The following is a 19,961-nucleotide window of genomic DNA, read 5'->3' as shown; positions in this document are numbered from 1 at the left end:
CACCTCACTCACTATGTTTATGGGCCTGGTATTGATTGGTAAGTGTGATAGTGGATTGTGTCATCATTTATAAAGAATTTTAGTTTTTAGGTTCCATCACATGCATCAGGTGTGAGCAGGCTAGCAGCAGCCAGCCACAGGTGAGCTGAATTCCTCCACCCATCCTAGGCCTGCAGGGGTGGAGACAAAGCAGTGAGCAGGTAATTCTGGGCAATGGAGTTTCAGGCATGAGTAGGCTGGCTTCAAGTATAAACAGGCTGGCTTTTACAAAACCCGGCATGGATTAGGAATGGATGTCAATTCCCAATAAGTGTCCAAATGGCTGGAAGTCAGGATATGCATGCAGGGGAGGGTCTGGAAGCTTATTAGAAGACTTTAAAGTCCTTCTATGAGGCCCCCTGGTGGTGGGTATGAGAACACAGGGAGCGAATCGTGACAGCGGCGGGGCGTGTGCCCCCCACATTTAAGTATAGTATCCCCGGGGAGGTAGCTGGTCCCTGGGGCTGCGTGGGGCGGCATGAGCGCCCTCACACATCTTATTTACATATAGCTCCAGGGAGGTGGCAGTCCCCAGGGCTGCATGATGAGGCTGAAGCCCCCCCACTATTATAATAAAAAATAGCCCCAGAGCGGTGGTGTTCCCCGGACCTGCGGGGGGACCTGTGACCTCGGGCATTCCAAACAATTAGCCCCATGAAGGTGGCTGTCACTGTGGTTGATTTCACCTGGGAATTATCAAGTGTAATACAGTTATAATTATGAACCCTACCAAACAGGGATTTGTGCAGAAGTCAGAAATATATGGGGCATTCATAAAGAGGGGTTTACTTGAAAGATTTATGGAGCATCATGAATTTTTACTATTGTACAATATCCAAGAGGAGTTATACAAAATATTGAGTTAGTGGCATCTGCCAATTCTTTCTACGTATTTATTCATGAAGAAAATATTTTTCCTGTGAAAAAATCACATGCTACAAGTCTTTGAAGTCTTTGAAAAAGGCCAATGTCCTCACTACCCATTGAATGCTTCCAGGGCCGGACTGGGATCCCAAAGCAGCTCTGGCAATTCTCTCAGACCAGCACCTGGGGCAGCACTGCCTGGCCCCGTGAGGCTGCAAATGATTGCTTGCTGCTTTTGTTACTGGGGGTCGATATTGCAGCACCGCTGCAAAACCGGCCACCAGTAACAAAACCAGCCCCAACCGCTGCAAAACCAGCCCCCACCAATGCAAAACTGGCCTCAGTAACAAACCCAGCCTCCTTTATTACTTTGGGTTACAACCCATCACAAATATGCACATACCAACTCATCACTTTGCATCGGCTCTGCATTAAAAAAGTAACGTAAACTCAACACAATGTTTTAAATCTGGTCTGTAATTGAAAGATCATGTTTTTGGCATATATGTTCCTTCTTTGTGAATTCGAGTGTGTAAATACTTGCAACTATATATTATACCTTGGTTAAGGTCAAAAAATAATTTTCAAGTGAATTATCGCTTTACGTTGAAAAATGTACATAATGGTTTGTTTTGTGATTTTGAATTTTTGTAAATTAAGACTGATTGTGAGTATTTGGGTTGCAGCCCTGAAGAAGTCATTTTGTCCTACACGGACTTGACGAAACACGTGTTGGCTGCGAGTTATCGTTTGATGAAAACTGGATTTGAATTTGAAGGAAGATTGGACATTAAAAGGAATAGTGAAAACTATATAAAGACTCTTTGATATTTGATTGAGTGCTCGGAGGAACACAGTAACTGTAATTGAAAGGGTTTCCTTATCAAACCTTTTGAGTCAAGTACTGCTGTATTGAGGATATTGCCAAACCATCTCTACTGGGAAAGGGAAGGGTCTTAGACCCTGTGAACTGTAACAATGTCAGGCTGGATGTAGAAACCTGGACTTCAGTGAGAGTGAAGCCATGAACTGAAGCCTCCTCACCGGTGGGAGCCTTTACAAAGCAATTCTGTCTATTGATCACTGGGAAGACCCCTGGATGCAAGCAAATTAAGAGGTGCTTGTACTTGTAAGCCGTCGAATGTTAATTCATTTTTAAGACCATTCTGCAAGCACATTAAAATTGTTCTGTAAGGTTGAATTTAATGAGATCATGTTGGAAGAGTTTCTTCATTTTTACGCCTGAATAATCCTTTTTTGAATTATGAATTAATCAATTACATCTTTGTGTAATTAATTTGCTGTTTAACATTGACAATTCCCCCTGAAGAACCTTCTCTCATCCAGTGAGGACTCTAACAGAGCCATAACTATTGTTAAATGTTCCCAAACACTGAAGTGTGTGGAATGGTCAAAGGTTTTAAGATTCTGCTATTCATTGGGAGGCTGTAAAGTCTAGTTTTCAAAGACACCTTAGCTACAGAGAAGTAGGCGTTGTTTGTATTTTATGACCTGTGTGGGCTAGATATGCAAGAAAAATAGGCATTTCCATGATCAATCCTCTAGTCTGCTTCTTGCGGTTGCTATGGGTGGCATGTGGACTTCAGACAGTATTGGTGTTTTTATGCTTTCTAACAATTTCATGAGGATATTCTGAGTATGGACCTATTGCAGTGTCGATAACAATATTTGTTATAAATTGTTTAAACATTGGTTATTTTAATGTGAAATATCAGCTTTTCTTTACAATTGTTTAGCTGTATTTCACAGTATTTGTAGGACTTTATTTGCTTAATCCAGATACTCCCTGAACTGAATAGCTGTATTTGCACCAGTCACTCACTCACTGACACACTCTACGCCTCCTCTTCCAGAGAGAAATGCCATCACATGAGCCATAGTAAGATTGCTAAGGTCTTTTCTCACCTGCCATGGTTGGATGTCATTGATATCAGCACATGTCCCATCGGTGAAGGGCCCCTGCCCTGGTGTGCAGGACATCAGTGTGTGCAGTGCATATGCAAAAGCATAGACTGCCAGGTAACTGTGGTAAGTGTAGCTGAGGTCATTCAGCTCAAACACAGATGTGGCATTTTGATCCAATGCCTCATTTCCAGAGCACAGCCTCTCAGTGGCTAAGTTGTTTGTTGCATTGCCCAATGGCCACATGCAGCTGAACACTTTCACCCAGAATAGCTTGATAAAAACATCCTCTGGAGAAGTGGAGGGCTGGAGGTTTTGTAGGAAGTCTTCAAAGCCAGGCATGCTGGTTGTGTAAGGCGCGAGTCCTAGTGCCCCATTTAGTATTTTCCAGGCCGACTTATCGAAAAGTCCAAACGTCATAGCAAAGTAGGCAGAGAATATCCAGATTTTATCCTGCACATTCTGTGTGTGCAGAGTTTCCAATAAAAGCTTCACGTGCACCTCAGCACTGTGAACTATGATGACTGTCACCGAAGAGGTCCGGATCTTCGCAATGACTCTCAGGACTTGCTCCAAGGTATATCGCTGGTGCACCTTCTCTATGAATGCCACACAGCCACCTTGCCTTTCAATCTCCTTCCTTAGCTCCTCACCCCCCTGGATACCGGAGTCTGTTTCAGAAATTAACATTCCCAGCCATGTCCAGCTGAAGCGCACCAGTAGTTGTGCCAGGGCTGTGTTCTGGAAAGAGTTACCAGGGACAGTGCGCAGGAAGGATGGGAAATGCAGCTTGTCACTTAAGAAGGAGCTCCCAGCTGAGTGGCTGATCTGTAAAAAGTTGGGTTCCATGTCTGATTTAGAGATATTTCAGAAGGGACACCTAAATATGTTTTCTAATCTCAAGAAACATCTTCTTACTCAGGCACGATAAGAGACCATACACTCTAGCACCAGCTTACCTCCCTTGTTGATTCATTCTGAAAGAATATAAGAGATGAAGGTGATCCAGTGGTCCACCAACAATATATACTCCACTACCACATACTCACCTGGGCCCATAAAAACGCACAAGAGGGTGAAACCGCTGTTTAGGATTAGTTTATTTAATATCTCTGCTGATTACTTTAACTAACCCTTCACAGATCAACAAGTGCTTTCCTCTGGTCGATGGACCATTAGTTGAGCAAGTTGATGGTGATAATTAACATAAGCTAACTTTTTTATACTTTAAGTAAATCCCCAAAGACTCAAGAAGTTTTCAAAACCTTATCTAAATTTTAGATGCATGTGAACAGTCTTAATACAGTGCAGTCACCATCATTTGTAGGAGAGAAAATGCTATAAATAAACACAATACATTTATCTCTGACTCACGCAATAACTGATGTCAGAAAGGGAGAGGGCAGAGAGAAAAGATCAAAAACATTAGCATATACCAGAAAATTTATATTTACCAAGGATTTATTTTTATTTATTTGAAAAAAAAATGTATATAGCGCTGGCTAGACCCGGAGGCATCAGAGAGCTTTACATGAGGACAAGCATTGTTTCATAGCATAGTTACAAGTTACATCGTTACATCGTTACATCGTTACAAACAAAATACCACAATTTCAGAGCATAGTTACCAGTTGCTGGAGTGCAGTTACATGTGTTAAAAACAAATACTAAGGAAAAAGCAGGCAAGGGGAAAGATTTAGGGGAGAGAGGATAGGAGGGGGAGAGGCAGAACAAGAATGAAAGGGGGAAAGGAGTGGAGGAGGGAGAAGGCAACTTAACCGGGAGACAGGGAAAGACAGTCTCCAACGTCCGGTGTCCTGTGATCCCAGTGGGAAAGGTGCTGTTCCCACACCTCCGCTGTGTGTGACTCCCTTGATGCTGTGGACTCCCTCAGAGGGGTCTATGAGACTCCAAGGAATAAATGCAGGAACCCTCCCCAACAAGGGGAGAAGGAGCGCTTTGGTAAAGGGCACATGGATTACAGTAGTTACAGTTCCAAAAACCAATACAGAAGAAACAGGTCCCCAGGAGAGGAAAGAGGGAAAGAGGGAGGGGGAGCAAGGGACAGGGGGCTGGGCAGCGGAACAAATGAGGCAGATCAGCCGTGTGAGTGGAAAACCTTGGGGAGCCCAAGAATGTAAAGAAAAACCGGTCCAAAGCTTAGCTGGGGACTCAAAGACATTAAGTCAAATGTCAAGTTAGTTAAAAACAATTTCTGGTTCTTCGCCTGCACTGCACGGCTTCTCCCACTGCACCAGCGTTTTTCCTAGCTTTGAGTCTCGCATATACCACTCAGCTGCAATATATTGTACATATTAACCAACAACATAACAATGCTCACTTCAACATAGCGAGAAATGCAGTATGCTCAAAGTCGGGTATGGGAATGTCATCGTTGTCCTCCGCCAGCTCTCCATAAAACTGTCAGGAACTGATTCACGGACAATAGTGCCCCTGCCTAATGACTTTAAACTACAAGTCCGAGAGAACCATGCGGCGAGTAGGCGGGGACTATAAGAACTTCCTGAACCCGGGAGACGGGTTGTATTGGATTCCGCGTTTGCATCGGTTTGTTTGCGGTGCGATATTGAGCTGTGTTTCGAGTGCTGTGGTGCTTCGCTAGGTACCGCGAAGACACGGCCGCCATCTGATTGGTTTTGGTTGTGAAGGGAGGAAGGGCTCTTTCTCCCAGCTGCTCAGTCGCCGTGAGCCGGCTGACTCATGGGTACGGGTCCGGTGGTGTTTCGCCGGTTCCATTCGCGAAAACACAGGCCCGCAACGATCTGGACTTTTGTTGCTATTTAAGAGAGGATCAGCTGATTCTTTCCAGGGGTGCGTGGTGCTTCGCTGCTTGCTGAGTGAGGACACGAACACCCGTTAATTTAGACATCCTGGTGAACAGAGGAGAGGCGTCGCTTGTTGGTTCTGTATCGCTTTGCTCAGGAGAGTTATCTTCTGGGTTGAATCGTCTTGAGTGGACGCCTGCTTCTATCTGGTTATTCTGCTTATCCTCAAGTTACCCTTGGGACGCTATCCTAACGAGGAGCCCGGAGACCCTGTTGACTTCATTCCGTTTGGCGGTAAGGTAACGAGGAGTACTTTCCACTCAGGAATACCTGTGTTTTCCTTATCTTTTCTTTTGGGGCTTTTGGTGCATGGTGATATCCTCACTTCTGTGACGTAACAGAAGGAATATTGGGATATTTTGAATCTGCAAAGGGCTGTTTTTTGACTGTTATATCTAGGAACTCTGACTTCCTTGTACCTTGAGGGGAGTCCTATTATGATTACCAGGTATGTGAGATTGTAGGCATTCGAGCACTGAGAGGGAGGGGCTATATCGAACAGAGGAATAAATATCTGTGTTTATATTCATAGGACATAGTCCCAGAGTTCCAAGGCAGAAGAGACCCCAGTGTACTCCTTGGTCACCAACTTCACTTATTCGAGGTAGGCGGAGTTACCAAGGGAATCATAGGGGGGCCTGGGAAAGGGACACTGCACTAACAGTTTGTCCTTTATGCTTTCAGGTCGTACCAGCCCGCAGAGCACCGACCCGGCCCCCTCTTTTTCCCTCGCCAGATCACCTCTAGGCTTTGGGTACTACATAGAACCAAGCTTGGGGAGATCCGGAGGTGGACCCTCTATAGCATCACCCGGATCCCGAAGAGCATCGGAATACCCTGACAAAAACATTGCATGTAATACATAACTCCCAAGAGCTAAAACATATTTGTGCCCTGGCAGGGGCTGAGTCCCGCCTGGTGGCCCCACCACAAAATGCATATCGGCCATCAATTCATTATTGAACATCACTGCATTTTTCAACATAGCGAGAAATGCAGTATGTTAAAAGTCGGGTATGCGAATGTCATCGTTGTCATCCGCCAACTCTCTATGAAACATTGCATGGAATACAGAACTCCCAACAGCTAAAACATAGTTGTGCCCTGGCAGCCGCTGAGTCCCACCTGGTGGCCCCACCACAAAATGAATATCGGCCATCAATTCATTATTGAACATCACTGTATTTCTGCCACCTGTCGACTCTGTGGGAGCTGCAAGGAAGATCTGCTGCACTTGGTTTGCTCCTGTAATACTTATGAAAATGTCCTTATCTTTCGTCTTACTTGAAACTACTAACATGATTGGTGCAGTTGTAACATTGGGGTTTGTTTTTTTGCTACTTTGAAATCATGCTATGTTTCCTGTGTACAATAACTTCTGCTCACTAGTGAGCTTCTTCCCATTGTAAATCACATGATGCTTGCTCACAACTGAGCTTCTTGTGAAGTTTTTCCTCGGACTTCATGAACTAATATTATTTTATCTCAGGTTTAATGTCCACTGTATGGGTTTTGTCGTTCTGGTTTAGCTCAACACTCTTAACAAGACTGTCCTCATAAACAGTAAACTGGTACGGATTGTCTATATTATGCCCCCTCTGAGGATTACACTCTCTGTCAATCTTTTATCGCAATCAGTACATTAGTCCGGTCTTTCCCTCATATGAGATCGCTGATGCTGCTTCAGATATGATGCTCGTCCAAAGTTTTTACCACAGTCTGTGTACTGATAGGGCTTCTCTGCCGTATGGATCATTTGATGTTGGCATAGGTTTAAACTATGTTTGAAACTTTTCTCACACTCTATAAATTGGTACGGCTTCTCCTCGCTGGCATAGATTTGAGCTCACGCTGAAGCTTTTCTTGCACTCCGTACACTGGTATGGTTTCTCCCTAGTATGTACCCTCATATGACTGTACAGAGAAAACTTCTGATTGAAGCTTTTCTCACACTCTGTGCATTGGTAGGGTTTCTCTCCAGTATGAATCTTTTGATGTCTGCACAAATCTCCACTGCGAGTGAACCATTTATCACAATATGGACACTTGTACGATTTCTCTCCAGTATGGGATCTCTAATGTCTGCAAAGGTCAGACCATTGAATGAAGCTTTTCTCACACTGAGTTCACTGATATGGCTTCTCCCTAGTATGAGCTTTCAGGTGCCGGTACAGCTCAGAAGTGCGATTGAAGATTTTCTCACAGTCTGTACAGTTATAGGTTTTCTGTAAAGTTGTAGATTGGGTATGATTTTGCATACATGCCATGGCACGAACAAAGCCGATTCCAAGGTGATGTATGCGATTTGTTGTATATGATTAGACAAGTTCTATCTCAAAAGAATGTTTTAATCACTTCCAGAAAATCCCTGAGTTTGATGTGATCTTCAGATATAGCACAGGTTGAAAGCATGAGTTGCTTTAACGTGACCAATCTGATACCTAAGGACACAGTCCTAGATGGTAAAGCATTTCCCACACTGTATACAGGTGCATTGCATCAGCTTTCTTGGCAAGTCTGTCCATTTCAGTGAATTCTCATTTTCAAACTTCAGTAGCATGGGTAAACTTCCTCTGGATATCCCACTTTATGCTTCTAGCAGGAACTCAGCTTTGATAACTGTTTCATTAGCTCAAAGGTAGTGAATGGTGGAACTGCTGCAGCGTTGATGTATTTTTTTCATCCTGTGGGTGAGCCTGAGGGAGACCCGTCTCAGCAAATGCTTTTTAGAACTGCCTGTGCTGAGCACCAGCAGGACCCGGCCTACTTAAAGCCCTGCTAATACTCCACTAATCATTTCGTGTCCCGGAGTAGCATGCTAGTCGCTCTCATCAGGAGTAGTAAGGGCTATAGAAATACAATTGCAATGCAAGGGACACAAGCCCACAGTACTGGAGGTAAGTGAGCGAATGCTCAACATCCCTTGTCTCAAAACCTACTCAATCCAAAGACTGCAGATCAGACTTCACTGTGCGCCCCAGGATGGTGTGGAAGTCCAACCCTTTGGCCAAAGGGCTGGTGGGGTCCCCTGAGATAGATTCAGGAGACAAAGACTTCAGGACAGGATAGTTACCCTTGCTAAGATACCGACGGTTGCGCCGCACCCCTCTCTGACACTCTCTTCATCCTAGAGATTCTTCTGCGATCTTCAGATCTAACCCAATTAAATTAGGATAGACATTTCTGCTTCAGGTTCTACGGTCAGTTCTTCATCAGCATCTCACAGCATCAGCATCTCTCCCAGCATTCAGCCCCCTCCAATCCGATTAACTAACTAAAACTATCTTAATTATACCTTTCGTTCTGCATGTTACACCCACTAATGTTTCAATATCGTAAAATACTAAATCTGATTGGTCCGGCAAAGGGGGGGTGTTCATCACACCATGCTTCCATGTCACTAAATTCAGTTAAACCAATGTTTGTAAACCCAACCCCTTTCTTTTTATTCATACATTTTATTCTCATAGACTACAGGTATCAATGTTGAAACATTAATAATACTTTAATGAATAAAACATTTCTTTGTTGAACTCTGCACCATCCGTTCCCAGGCTGTAGCATTCGATCTTGGCTCCCTTTCAATTGCTGTGTCATTGACCTTCATGGCTTCACTCAGTGGGCATGCACGGACTTCGCGTCATTCAGCTCATTCAGTTATGCGAGAAAGGCCCAAAAATGCACTAATGATAAAAGCAAAAAACAGATGTTAACTTCTCAAATTAAGTGGTTGCACTATATACCACCCACCTCTACTCTGTCCCAATGTATTTATTAGACATATGTCCGCATTAGCTTCAGTAAAATAGCTTGCTCTAATTTCAAGTAAGCAGGTGCCATGCATGCGAGTCTTCAAGCCGCCCTGTTAATAGCTTCTGCACATGCACCAGAATTTCCATCCAGGCATTACCTCATCATACTACTTAGATGTAGTTGATGCATGCGCAAACAAATTTCCAGTTTAAAGCGGTATTAGTCCTTCCTCAATGTTATCTGGGTTAGTACATCCATACGCAAGCATCGCTAACCCAATAGTGCTCATGTAAATGCGTATTAGTATCCACATAACTTTATTAATAACTTGTTAGTGAGTTAAATGAGTGGATTTCTCCGAGCAAGTCTCTTCTCCCTGAGACCTTGCTCCATCAAGGGGGGAAAAGCCAGATAGAGACATTGCCATTTTACCCAACTAGTAGTTAGGTATACAGCTCAGTGTTGAGCCTCTCTTTCCCTGGACTGTAACTGAGAGCTTTCTTCTCAATGCCAGCATCTATCAAACAACTGCTTACCACCTATGTCCTGTGTTCCACTCCATCTTAAGTCACCTTAGACCCAGAGGACACTCGCCAAGCCTTAATAATCGTTGACTGACTTTTGAATCAAAGCATAAAAGGGCAGTGCCAGTAACAATAAATAAATAGGGCCCAGTCCTGGCACATCACAGGTGTTCCTTCATTAAATATGAAGTCCAATCCAATTCACAATTTATCAGGATCACACTATCATTTAAGTCTAGGCGATAAACTGCCTTCTACCTGAAGTACCACATCACATAGTAGTGCGGGTGGGAAAAAAGCAAAGGCAGAGGGAGAAAAGTTGTTTTCCCTTGTCTTCATTGGCCACTTATCAGTGAAAGCAGTTACTTGCTTACATCATGACACCCCAATGTTTATTTAGACCGGGAGTCTCCAACAGGCCGATCACGAGCTACAAGTAGCTCATTAATTTTCTTAGAGTAGCTCCCAGGGCCACTTTGGTGAGGTCCACTCCAAGGACCACCAAGAACTACGTTGACCAGCCTTCTTTCCCCAGGAGGAAGGCTTTATCACTTCTCAAGCCATAAACTGAAAGCAGGCCTCCCACGGTGCGGGACACTTTGGTTGAGGTCTGCTCCACAGACCACCAGGGATTATGTGGACCAGTCTGCTTTGACGTCAGGAGGTGGGGCATCATCACCACACAGTCTATAAACTGAACATGGCACTCCCGTGGTGCAAGACTATTTGGTTGAGGTCTGCTCCACAGACTTCCAGGGACTATGTGTGTGGTATCTTGGAGCCCCCAAGGAATTACAAGACACCGTGGCGTGGAATCAGGTATCTTTATTGTGATATCTCTTGCAGCAAACTGGATGCGTCCTACCCCTTGCCCCCTTGTTCCTGTTCTGTCCCGCCCTGCTCCCCTGACCGGAAGTGGTGTCCGGTATCCTCCTCCCCACACTCCTGACCCGGGGTCCTAGTGCCCACTGTCTAGGCACGACATCGCCCCCTTTGTTGCAAACAACATTTTCTGTGACACTGCCTGCGGTTACTGGTAGGGAAGTAACGATAGAGAGAGAGAGAGAGAGAGAGAGAGAGAGAGAGAGAGAGAGATCCTCACGGGGCCTCATCACTTTACATCTCTTCAATCAGTCTCTTTGGTTTCTTGCATTCCCTTCTTGGCCGTGTCTCTCCGTTGTCCATTTGTGCACCTTCTTCCTGTCTTGTTTCCTCCTTTGCTGGTGCCTGCTGTTCTTCTTCTTTTACCTTCAATTCCTTGAAGTGCGAGCTGTTTCTAGTGATATGATATCGACCTGCCGATGCTGTTATCATAGGTCCTCTCACTTCCGTCACCGTCAGTGGATCCTTTGAGAACGGGCTGTCTGACTTCCTCAGCTGTCTTTGCCGCACTACCACTGTGTCTCCTTCTTTTAGTTTCGCTTTAGTGGCATGCCTCCTTTGATCTGCATACTCTTTCATTTTCGCTTTTGCTTCTTCGTCTTTGGCAGCTATGCATCTTCGCTCCTCTCTTGGTGTCTCTTCCATCTGCGGTAGCCATGTCCTGCTCGAGCGTCCTAGCACGAGCTCGGCGGGGCACCGCCCTGTGGAGCTGTGAGGAGTGTTCCTCTAGTCCCTTAGTATCTGGCATAGTGCCTGCCCTATCGATATCTGCCTCATCTTAGCTCGTTGCACCACCTTCTTGATTGTTCCCATGAACCTCTCTGCCATCCCATTCGCCTGTAGCCACAACAGTGTTATTTTCCGATGTCTGATCCCTAGGTACTCCATGAATTATCTGAAGTCTTCTCCTGAGAACGGTGGGCCATTGTCAGTCTTTAGCGTTTGCGGAGAGCCCCATGCTGCAAACACATCATCCATGACTGGCAGTGTTGCATTTGCCAACGTTGACGCTACCTGCCTTACAATCGGAAATCTGGAGAATTTGTCTATTATCACTAGCAGGCAGTTTCCTGTCTCCAGGGGCCCATAGAAATCGGCTGCCAATTCGGTCCACACTGCTTTCGGTAGTTCAGACATCTGTAGCGGCTCCGGCTCGGACGGCTGCCCAGTTACTTGGCCGACATTGCAATGCGTGACTGCGGTTTCAACCATGCTGTCTAGTCCCGGGAACCACACTTTTTCCTGTAGCATTTTCTTGGTTGCTACCATGCCTCGGTGTGATTAATGCGCCAGGTCTGCCGTCTGTCTCCTCAGTGCCCGGGGCATTACTATTCTTGTTCCTCTCCTCATTATGCCATTTTGGGTCTCTGAGAGCTCTTCATGGATCTTCTTGAATGCCAACAGTTCCTCTTTTATCACTCCTTCTTCCACAATTCTGTTGTTATTGGCATGCCTCCACCTCTGTTGTCTTGTCACCTTTTGGATTCCTTGCATGGTGGGGTCTCGTTTCGTTTCTTGTTCCAGTTCTTCCATCGTTATTGATGCCGGTGTGTTGTGCTTCCGTATGAAGTTCAGGTATTCCTCCGCCATTGTGGTTGCCTCAACTGCATGTGGCAGAGGATGTCTTGACATGTAGTCAGCCGGGTTGTGTTCCTTTCCTGGTTTATGTATGATTTTGAAATTGTAGTCTATTAGTCGTATTCCCCACCTCTCTATTCGGAGCGGTATTTTTGCATTGGAATTTCCATAGATCGTTATTAGTGCTTGGTGATCTGTAATTATTGTGAACGGTTTCCCGTAAATGAACATGTGATAATGTTCGCATGCCCATTCTACTGCCAGACTCTCTTTCTCCGGATGAGAATATGCTTTTTCAATGTCCGATAGGCTCTTGCTTCCGTAGACCACTACGCACCTTGACGATTCCTTGCCTGGTCTGTGTTGTGCTAGTATTGCACCCAACCCCACTGGGCTGGCATCCACCATCAATTCGGTGCACAGCAGCGGATCAAAGTATGCAAGGTGATCTACTACTGTCACTGCGTGCCTGATCTCTTCAAATGCTTTGCTGCATTCTTATGTCCATGCAAAATTCTGGCCTTGTTTAGTTCTCGCAGTCGTGCGCTCACTGTGGCATAGTCTTTTATGTACCTTTCACAGTAGCTAGCAAGGCCGAGAAATGACCTCACTTCTACAACGTCGCTTGGGTGTCTTGCTTTCTCTAGCGTGTCCACTATGCTGCGATCTGGTTGCATTCCTTTTTTGGAGAAGATGTGGTCAAAGAACACTAGTTTGTCTCGCCCCAGTTCGCACTTGTCCTCATTTAGTTGGGAACACACATCTCGCAGCGCCTTGTCATGTTCATCATCTGACTTGCCGAACACCAGAATGTCGCCACTGTAGTTTAGACTGTTTTTCCCTGGCCTTATTACTTGCCGTATTGTTTCTTGGAATATTTCAGCAGCTGATGATATTCCAAAGCACAGACGTTTATATTGGAAGAGACCCAGGTGCGTGGCAAACGTCGTGATATACCTGAACTGAGGGTCGAATTCCAGCTGATGATATTCCTTGCAAAGGTCTAATTTGGAGAAACGTCTTCCGCCTGTTAGGCAACTGATCATATCATCGAGGTGAGGTCCAAGGTGTCATTCGTGTTCGATTGCTGTGTTCAGTATTCTCATGTCGACACAGATGCGATCTTGGGCGTGTTTTTCTTCGGCACTGCCACTATTGGTGATACCCAGGGCGTCGTTCTTTCAGCGCTTCAATCTCTTCTTCTACCTGCAGTTGCAGGTGTATGGGCACTCGCCGGTGGTGTTGAGCTACTGGCTTTACTGCTTCATTAATGTGCAGTGTTATTTGGTGCCCTTTTAACTTCCCTAGCCCCTGGAGGAGTTTGGGATATTCTTTCAAAATGCTTTCCTTCTCTGACATGTTGTATGTGATTTCGAGGAGGCCCATCACCTGTGCTGTGACATTGCTCAATAGGCACTGTGCTGGAATGTCACCTTTCAGCATGTGAATTTCTTCCTTTATGGTTTGTCCTTTGTATGTCAGATTCTCTGCAAATTTTCCCATGTTCGTCACTGGTTTTCTTGACCCCCACATGAATACCTCAACTTTTGACGGCATCAACACTGGCTTTACGTCCATCTTTTCATATTCCGACACACACATGATGTTACATGTTGCTCCGTTGTCTAGCAGAAATCGTGCTTTGTGTGGTCCCACCTCTATGGTCACTGACTCCGTCTTCTTTATTGCGTTCTTGTTCACGAGGTGAATGCTTTCTTGATTCCTGCCTTCATCGGTAGGCATGGCAGCAGTGTCTGACATGAGATATTGTCGTTCTACCTTTTCTTCTTCCTCTTCTTCTCCTGACTCTATCGAGGAGCTTCTGTTTGCTGTTTCTACATGTCTGACATGTCTGCTCGTCATCATCCGCGGTCTTCCCAATCTTCCTCTTTCACTTCTGAACTGCAGTCCCAGGCATACACTGGCAAAGTGGTTGCTTCTGTTGCATTTCCTGCATGTTTGGCCCATTGGCGAGCACGTGCCTCTGTGTGGAAACTCAAGTCCACATCTGTAGCATGTTGATTCAGGTTACTTCTTTGTCGCCTGTTCGTTGTGCCCTTTTTTCCAGCTGCTTGTGCGGTTGCTCTCTGCCATGCGGTTTGCCTGTTCGACCCTCCGTTCCTTTCCTCCCATCTGCTTTGCTTGCACTGTTGCTCTTGCCTCGGCCCTTGCTAGTGACAGGATCTTTTCCAGTGAGGTTGGTTCCTTCAGGATTCTCGCACGGAAGTCTGTGTCACTGCATCCTTCAATGATACGCATGCAAATCGCTTGTTCGTTGTCGTATTCGCAGGGAGTTACTAGTTTCCGCAGTCGCGTCGCAAAACCATCCAACAATTCATCCGTGTGTTGAAATGGTATTGTGAAGGTATATCGCTCAAAGTCAATGTTTCTCTGCGGATCAAATTTGTTTGTAAGGCATTTTATTAGCCGTTTATATGTCGATGTCTCATCTTCTGGTAGGGTTACTAGTAGATCGTCTACTTCATCACCCACTAGGTTTAGGAACAGACCTAGTTGTTTTGCCTCTGTCACATCTGTGGCTTCCATGTACCTCTCGAATCTCTTAACCCACCGCTCCCATCTTATTCCCACTTGCGGCTCTGAGAGATTGAATGGGAGAGGTCTGCGATATTGGGCACTCTGCCTTTCGCTCCTTGGTTCTGCCATCTTTGTTTTTGTTTGTGCTCTTAGCGGCACTTGTGCTTTCTCCTTTATTGCCTTCCCTTTTCACAGTATTCTTCAGTTTTTTCTTTCCTTTATTGTAGTGTTTGCTTTGTTTGCATCTCTTTGTGCTTCTTCTTGATCTATTTTTCCTTCCTTTTCCTTTTATTGTCTTTATTTGCTCTGCCTTGTGCTCGTTTGCCTTCTTTTAGTGCTCTTCTCAGCACTTTCGTGGCTTTTTCTTATTCTGCCTGACCTCAAAATGGTCGCCGGTCTTTTTCACTTCCTGATTGGTTCATTTTGCCTGACTTTAAGATGGGCGCCAAGACTCTCGCGAGACTTTGGGACCAATCCGAGCATTGCCTGGTCTTCTCTCGCACTGATTGGCCAGACCGCCTGATTTCAAAATGGCCGCTCTCATTCTCGCATCCTCTCCACTCATGTGATGGTTGTCAGGGAGCTCTTTCCTTCGACCCTTAGTCCTGGATGGTGATTGATAAAAACTGCTTATTTTCATCATATTGGCGAACCTGATGAATTACCAGTGCTTATTTTTTCATGTTGTTTGGTTGGCAGTGGGTGCATTTGGTGTGTGTTGGTTGATAATCAACAATGTTTGTCCTGATACCTAAGGAAAATAAAAATCTCCAGTGCCCCCAAAGCTATGTATGTTTGTAGTATGTCCCTGCTGCTGTGTGCTATTAAAACTGTCTGTAAACAATTTAAAAGTTTGGTGTGTTCAGGCGCTACCTCAAGTGGTTTCATGAGTGGTTATATAGGTGAGTGAATGGGTGTGTGAGTAGTTGTATGGATGAGTAAGGGCTAGTGTCAGTGTCTGTATGGCTCGGTGAGAGGCTGTATGAGTGGCTGTATGGGTGACTGACTGCTTCTCTGAGTGGGTTTATGGGTGAGTGACTGCTAGTGTGAGTGCCTGTTTGGGTAAGTTAGTGGGTGTGTGGGTGGCTATATGAGTGAGCAAATAGAAGTGTAATTTGCTCTATGGATGAGTGAGTATCTGTGTGAGAAGGTGTATGATTGAGTGAGTGGGTGTGTGATTGCTTGTATGGGTGAGTGACCACGGATGTGAGTGGCTGTATGGGTGAGTGACTGCTAGTGTGGGTGGCTGTATGGGTAAATTAGTGGGTGTGTGAGTAGCTGTATGAGGGAGCAAATCGGAGTGTCAATGGCTGTATGGATGAGTAAGCAGCTGTGTAAGAAGGTTTATGAGTGAGTAAGTGGGTGTGTGAATGTTTGCATGGGTCAGTGAGTGTCTGTGTGAGTGGCCGTATAGGTGACTGACTGCTACTGTGAGTGGCTGTATTGGTGAATGACAGCTAGCTTGAGTGGCTGTATGGATAAGGTAATGGGTATGTAAGTAGTTATATTAGTGAGTGGTAGTGTAAATGGCTGTACGGATGAGTGAGCAGCTGTGTGAGAAGGTATCTTAGTGTGTGTGTGTTTGCTTGTATGGGTGAGTGAGTGGCACTGGCTGTATTGTTGAATACGTGAGTGTATGAGTGGCAATATGGGTCAGTGAGTGGGTATATCGGTGAGTATATAAGTGAATGAGTGATTGTGTGCGTTATTGTATAGATGACTCAGTGGCCCTGTGAGTGGCTTTATGGGAAAGTGAGTTGTTTTGGGAGTGACTGTATAGGTGAGTAAATGGTTGTGTGAATGTTTGTATGGGTAAGATAGTACCTATGTCAGTCGCTGAGTGGGTGAGTGAATGGGTGTGTCAGTGGCTGTATGAGTGATTGAATGGGTGCCAGTAGCTGTATGGGTGATTGCTGGTGTGAGTGGCTCTATGAGTGAGCGAGAGGTTGTCTGAGTACCTGTATAGGTTAGTGAGTACTGGTGTGGCTGTCTGATGGTAAATTAAAGAGGCATAAGGTGGATTCAGGACTACCAGCCTCGGTATTTAGCACACTAACATTCAATAGTGCCGCTGATGGCTTTTGACCAAAACTTGAGAAAGGACTGAGCAGGCTGCAGTCCTATCTTCAAAACATTCCCCCTGTTAGAGCAGTACATTCAGAAGATAAGAAATGTGTTGGTCTAGATGGGCCAATTCTGGGCAATTTACCATAATGGTTTAGTGGAGGTTGACACTGATTTAGATTAGCAGTTTTGAGTTCTGTCATCCAGTGGTTATTGGTCTGGTGACAGCACCCTTTTGGATTCTCCCAGCATTAACACACAAAACAGGCTTTCCTGAGAAACCTGAAAAGATGGAAAATATGACAGTGGGTCTTAACTGTATGAGTGAGCAAATGGGAGTGTCAATGGCTGTATGGATGAGTAAGCAGCTGTGCGAGAAGGTTTATGAGTGAGTAAGTGGGTGTGTGAATGTTTGTATGGGTCAGTGAGTGTCTGTGTGAGTGGCCATATAGGTGACTGACTGCTACTGTGAGTGGCTGTATTGGTGAATGACAGCTAGCTTGAGTGGCTGTATGGATAAAGTAATGGGTATGTAAGTAGTTATATTAGTGAGTGGTAGTCTAAATGGCTGTACGGATGAGTGAGCAGCTGTGTGAGAAGGTATCTGAGTGTGTGTGTGTTTGCTTGTATGGGTGAGTGAGTGGCACTGGCTGTATTGTTGAATACGTGGGTGTATGAGTGGCAATATGGGTCAGTGAGTGGGTATATCAGTGAGTATATAAGTGAATGAGTGATTGTGTGCGTTATTGTATAGATGACTCAGTGGCTCTGTGAGTGGCTTTATGGGAAAGTGAGTGGTTTTGGGAGTGACTGTATAGGTGAGTAAATGGTTGTGTGAATGTTTGTATGGGTAAGATAGTACCCGTGTCAGTTGCTGAGTGGGTGAGTGAATGGGTGTGTCAGTGGCTGTATGAGTGATTGAATGGGTGCCAGTAGCTGTATGGGTGATTGCTGGTGTGAGTGGCTCTATGAGTGAGCGAGAGGTTGTCTGAGTACCTGTATAGGTTAGTGAGTACTGGTGTGGCTGTCTGATGGTAAATTAAAGAGGCATAAGGTGGATTCAGGACTACCAGCCTCGGTATTTAGCACACTAACATTCAATAGTGCCGCTGATGGCTTCTGACCAAAACTTGAGAAAGGACTGAGCAGGCTGCAGTCCTATCTTCAAAACATTCCCCCTTTTAGAGCAGTACACTCAGAAGATAAGAAATGTGCTGGTCTAGATGGGCCAATTCTGGGCTATTTACCATAATGGTTTAGAGGAGGTTGACACTGATTTAGATTAGCAGTTTTGAGTTCTGTCATCCAGTGGTTATTGGTCTGGTGACAGCACCCTTTTGGATTCTCCCAGCATTAACACACAAAACAGGCTTTCCTGAGAAACCTGAAAAGATGGAAAATATGACAGTGGGTCTTAACTCCAGTGCCCATCCTAAGTCAACAATGGTGGCGTTAAAGCATTTGTGAACACAAGCCTGCTATAGGTTTAATGTAGTGCAGTAGAAGACCCAGTCAAATGCCGACTGGCATGCTTGATTCGACTTGGTTAGTACAGACCCTGCAGTAAAAAGTGTGTCGTAAAGTAGCATTTGGAAAGGTAAAAGGTGTATGCATATATTCAAAAGTTTGATTTGGATGATTTTCGTGGCTAACCTTCACACAAAATCTTGGGTTCAAGTGCACATAGAGGAACAACATTTGATGAGGGGTTCACAATTGGCAGAAAATTGATCCTTAACATGACAAGGAGAGGTTTGTCACTATGTGTCGGAGCACAAATACCTCATTCTGTTGCAAGGTCATAGTATCCCAACTCAAAAATTGTCATACCTGTTTAATTTAAATGTATACCTGCCAACTGGAAATTTAATGAACTTAGCCGACTATGTACACCACTTGCTACTAAAATACACGCACTATAAGTAGAGGAGAAAAGTAATGCCACTTTGATATCTTTGATTGATTTGAAGTGCGTTTACTTTGATATATTCTCCCTTCTAAATGTAGGGTAGAATCTTTTATTGGTACATACAAGTATTATCTGAGTTCAACAATTTGTAATCTTAGAGCAGAGAGAGCAGTCTCCTGTCAGGTTGCTTTATAGGTTCAGAACAATATTGACTGTTGACTGTTCATTGATTTAACGGGGCACTGTAATAAGTGTACAGGAATTCAGACGCTTCCTGCCTTTACCATTACCCACAGTCAATTTGATTACATTGTATTGAAGTAAATGTGTCCTCAATGCTGGCACCCTTGTCACCTTTGAGATTTGAATCATCCTGGAATGAGAAAAGCCAAACATAGGGGCCGATTCACAGAACTAATATACGACAACATTCTAAACTTACTATTTTTGGTATTCACAGAAGGTATTTAGTAGTCTTAAGTTAGGATTTTGTCTTAAGTTAGGATTTTGTCTTAAATTAGGATGTTGTCCTAAGTTAGGATTTTGCCTTAAATTAGGAATTTGTCCTCAGTTAGGATTTTGTCCTAAGTTAGGATTTTGTCTTAAGTTAGGATTTTGTCTTAAATTAAACATAAGGCAAACTTAATTTAAATTCAAGTTTAATTTAAGAAAACATCCTAATTTAGGACAAAATCCTAATTTAAGCCAAAATCCTAATTTAAGCCAAAATCCTAATTTAGGTGGCAGTATTTGGAAGGGTTACCACGCCGGCCGAGCATATCCCACTCTGCTGAGGCGCCCCAGGAGTTTACAGCTTACGTGAGGCGGCCGGGCTCAGCTCCGCCTAGAACACCGACCTTCACTTCCTGACTGGCCGGGCTTGGCTCCGCCGGTCAGGGACTACATCCCCCAGCAGCCTGACACCAGAACGCCGTCCCCTTCAGCAAGCAGCACCAGGCGGCGCATAAAGCGGCGTCCACTGCCGAGGACTTTGTGGCAGTATTTGGAAGGGTTACCACGCCGGCCGAGCATATCCCGCTC

The 19,961-nt window shown here is 44.8% G+C and overlaps 1 protein-coding gene and 1 pseudogene across 1 annotated transcript in view; both read right to left on the bottom strand.

Moving 5' to 3' along the window:
• Window positions 1–19,961, bottom strand: part of LOC147693333 (vomeronasal type-2 receptor 26-like) — a 169,114-nt gene that overhangs the window by 64,583 nt on the left and 84,570 nt on the right. The gene's annotated exons all lie outside the window — the stretch shown is intronic.
• On the bottom strand, window positions 7,148–7,939 carry LOC147693334 (uncharacterized; annotated as a pseudogene).

Source organism: Lissotriton vulgaris, chromosome 8 (assembly GCF_964263255.1).
Source record: "Lissotriton vulgaris chromosome 8, aLisVul1.2, whole genome shotgun sequence".
NCBI classification, from domain to species: domain Eukaryota; kingdom Metazoa; phylum Chordata; class Amphibia; order Caudata; family Salamandridae; genus Lissotriton; species Lissotriton vulgaris.
This window is presented reverse-complemented; position numbering and strand designations above follow the sequence as displayed.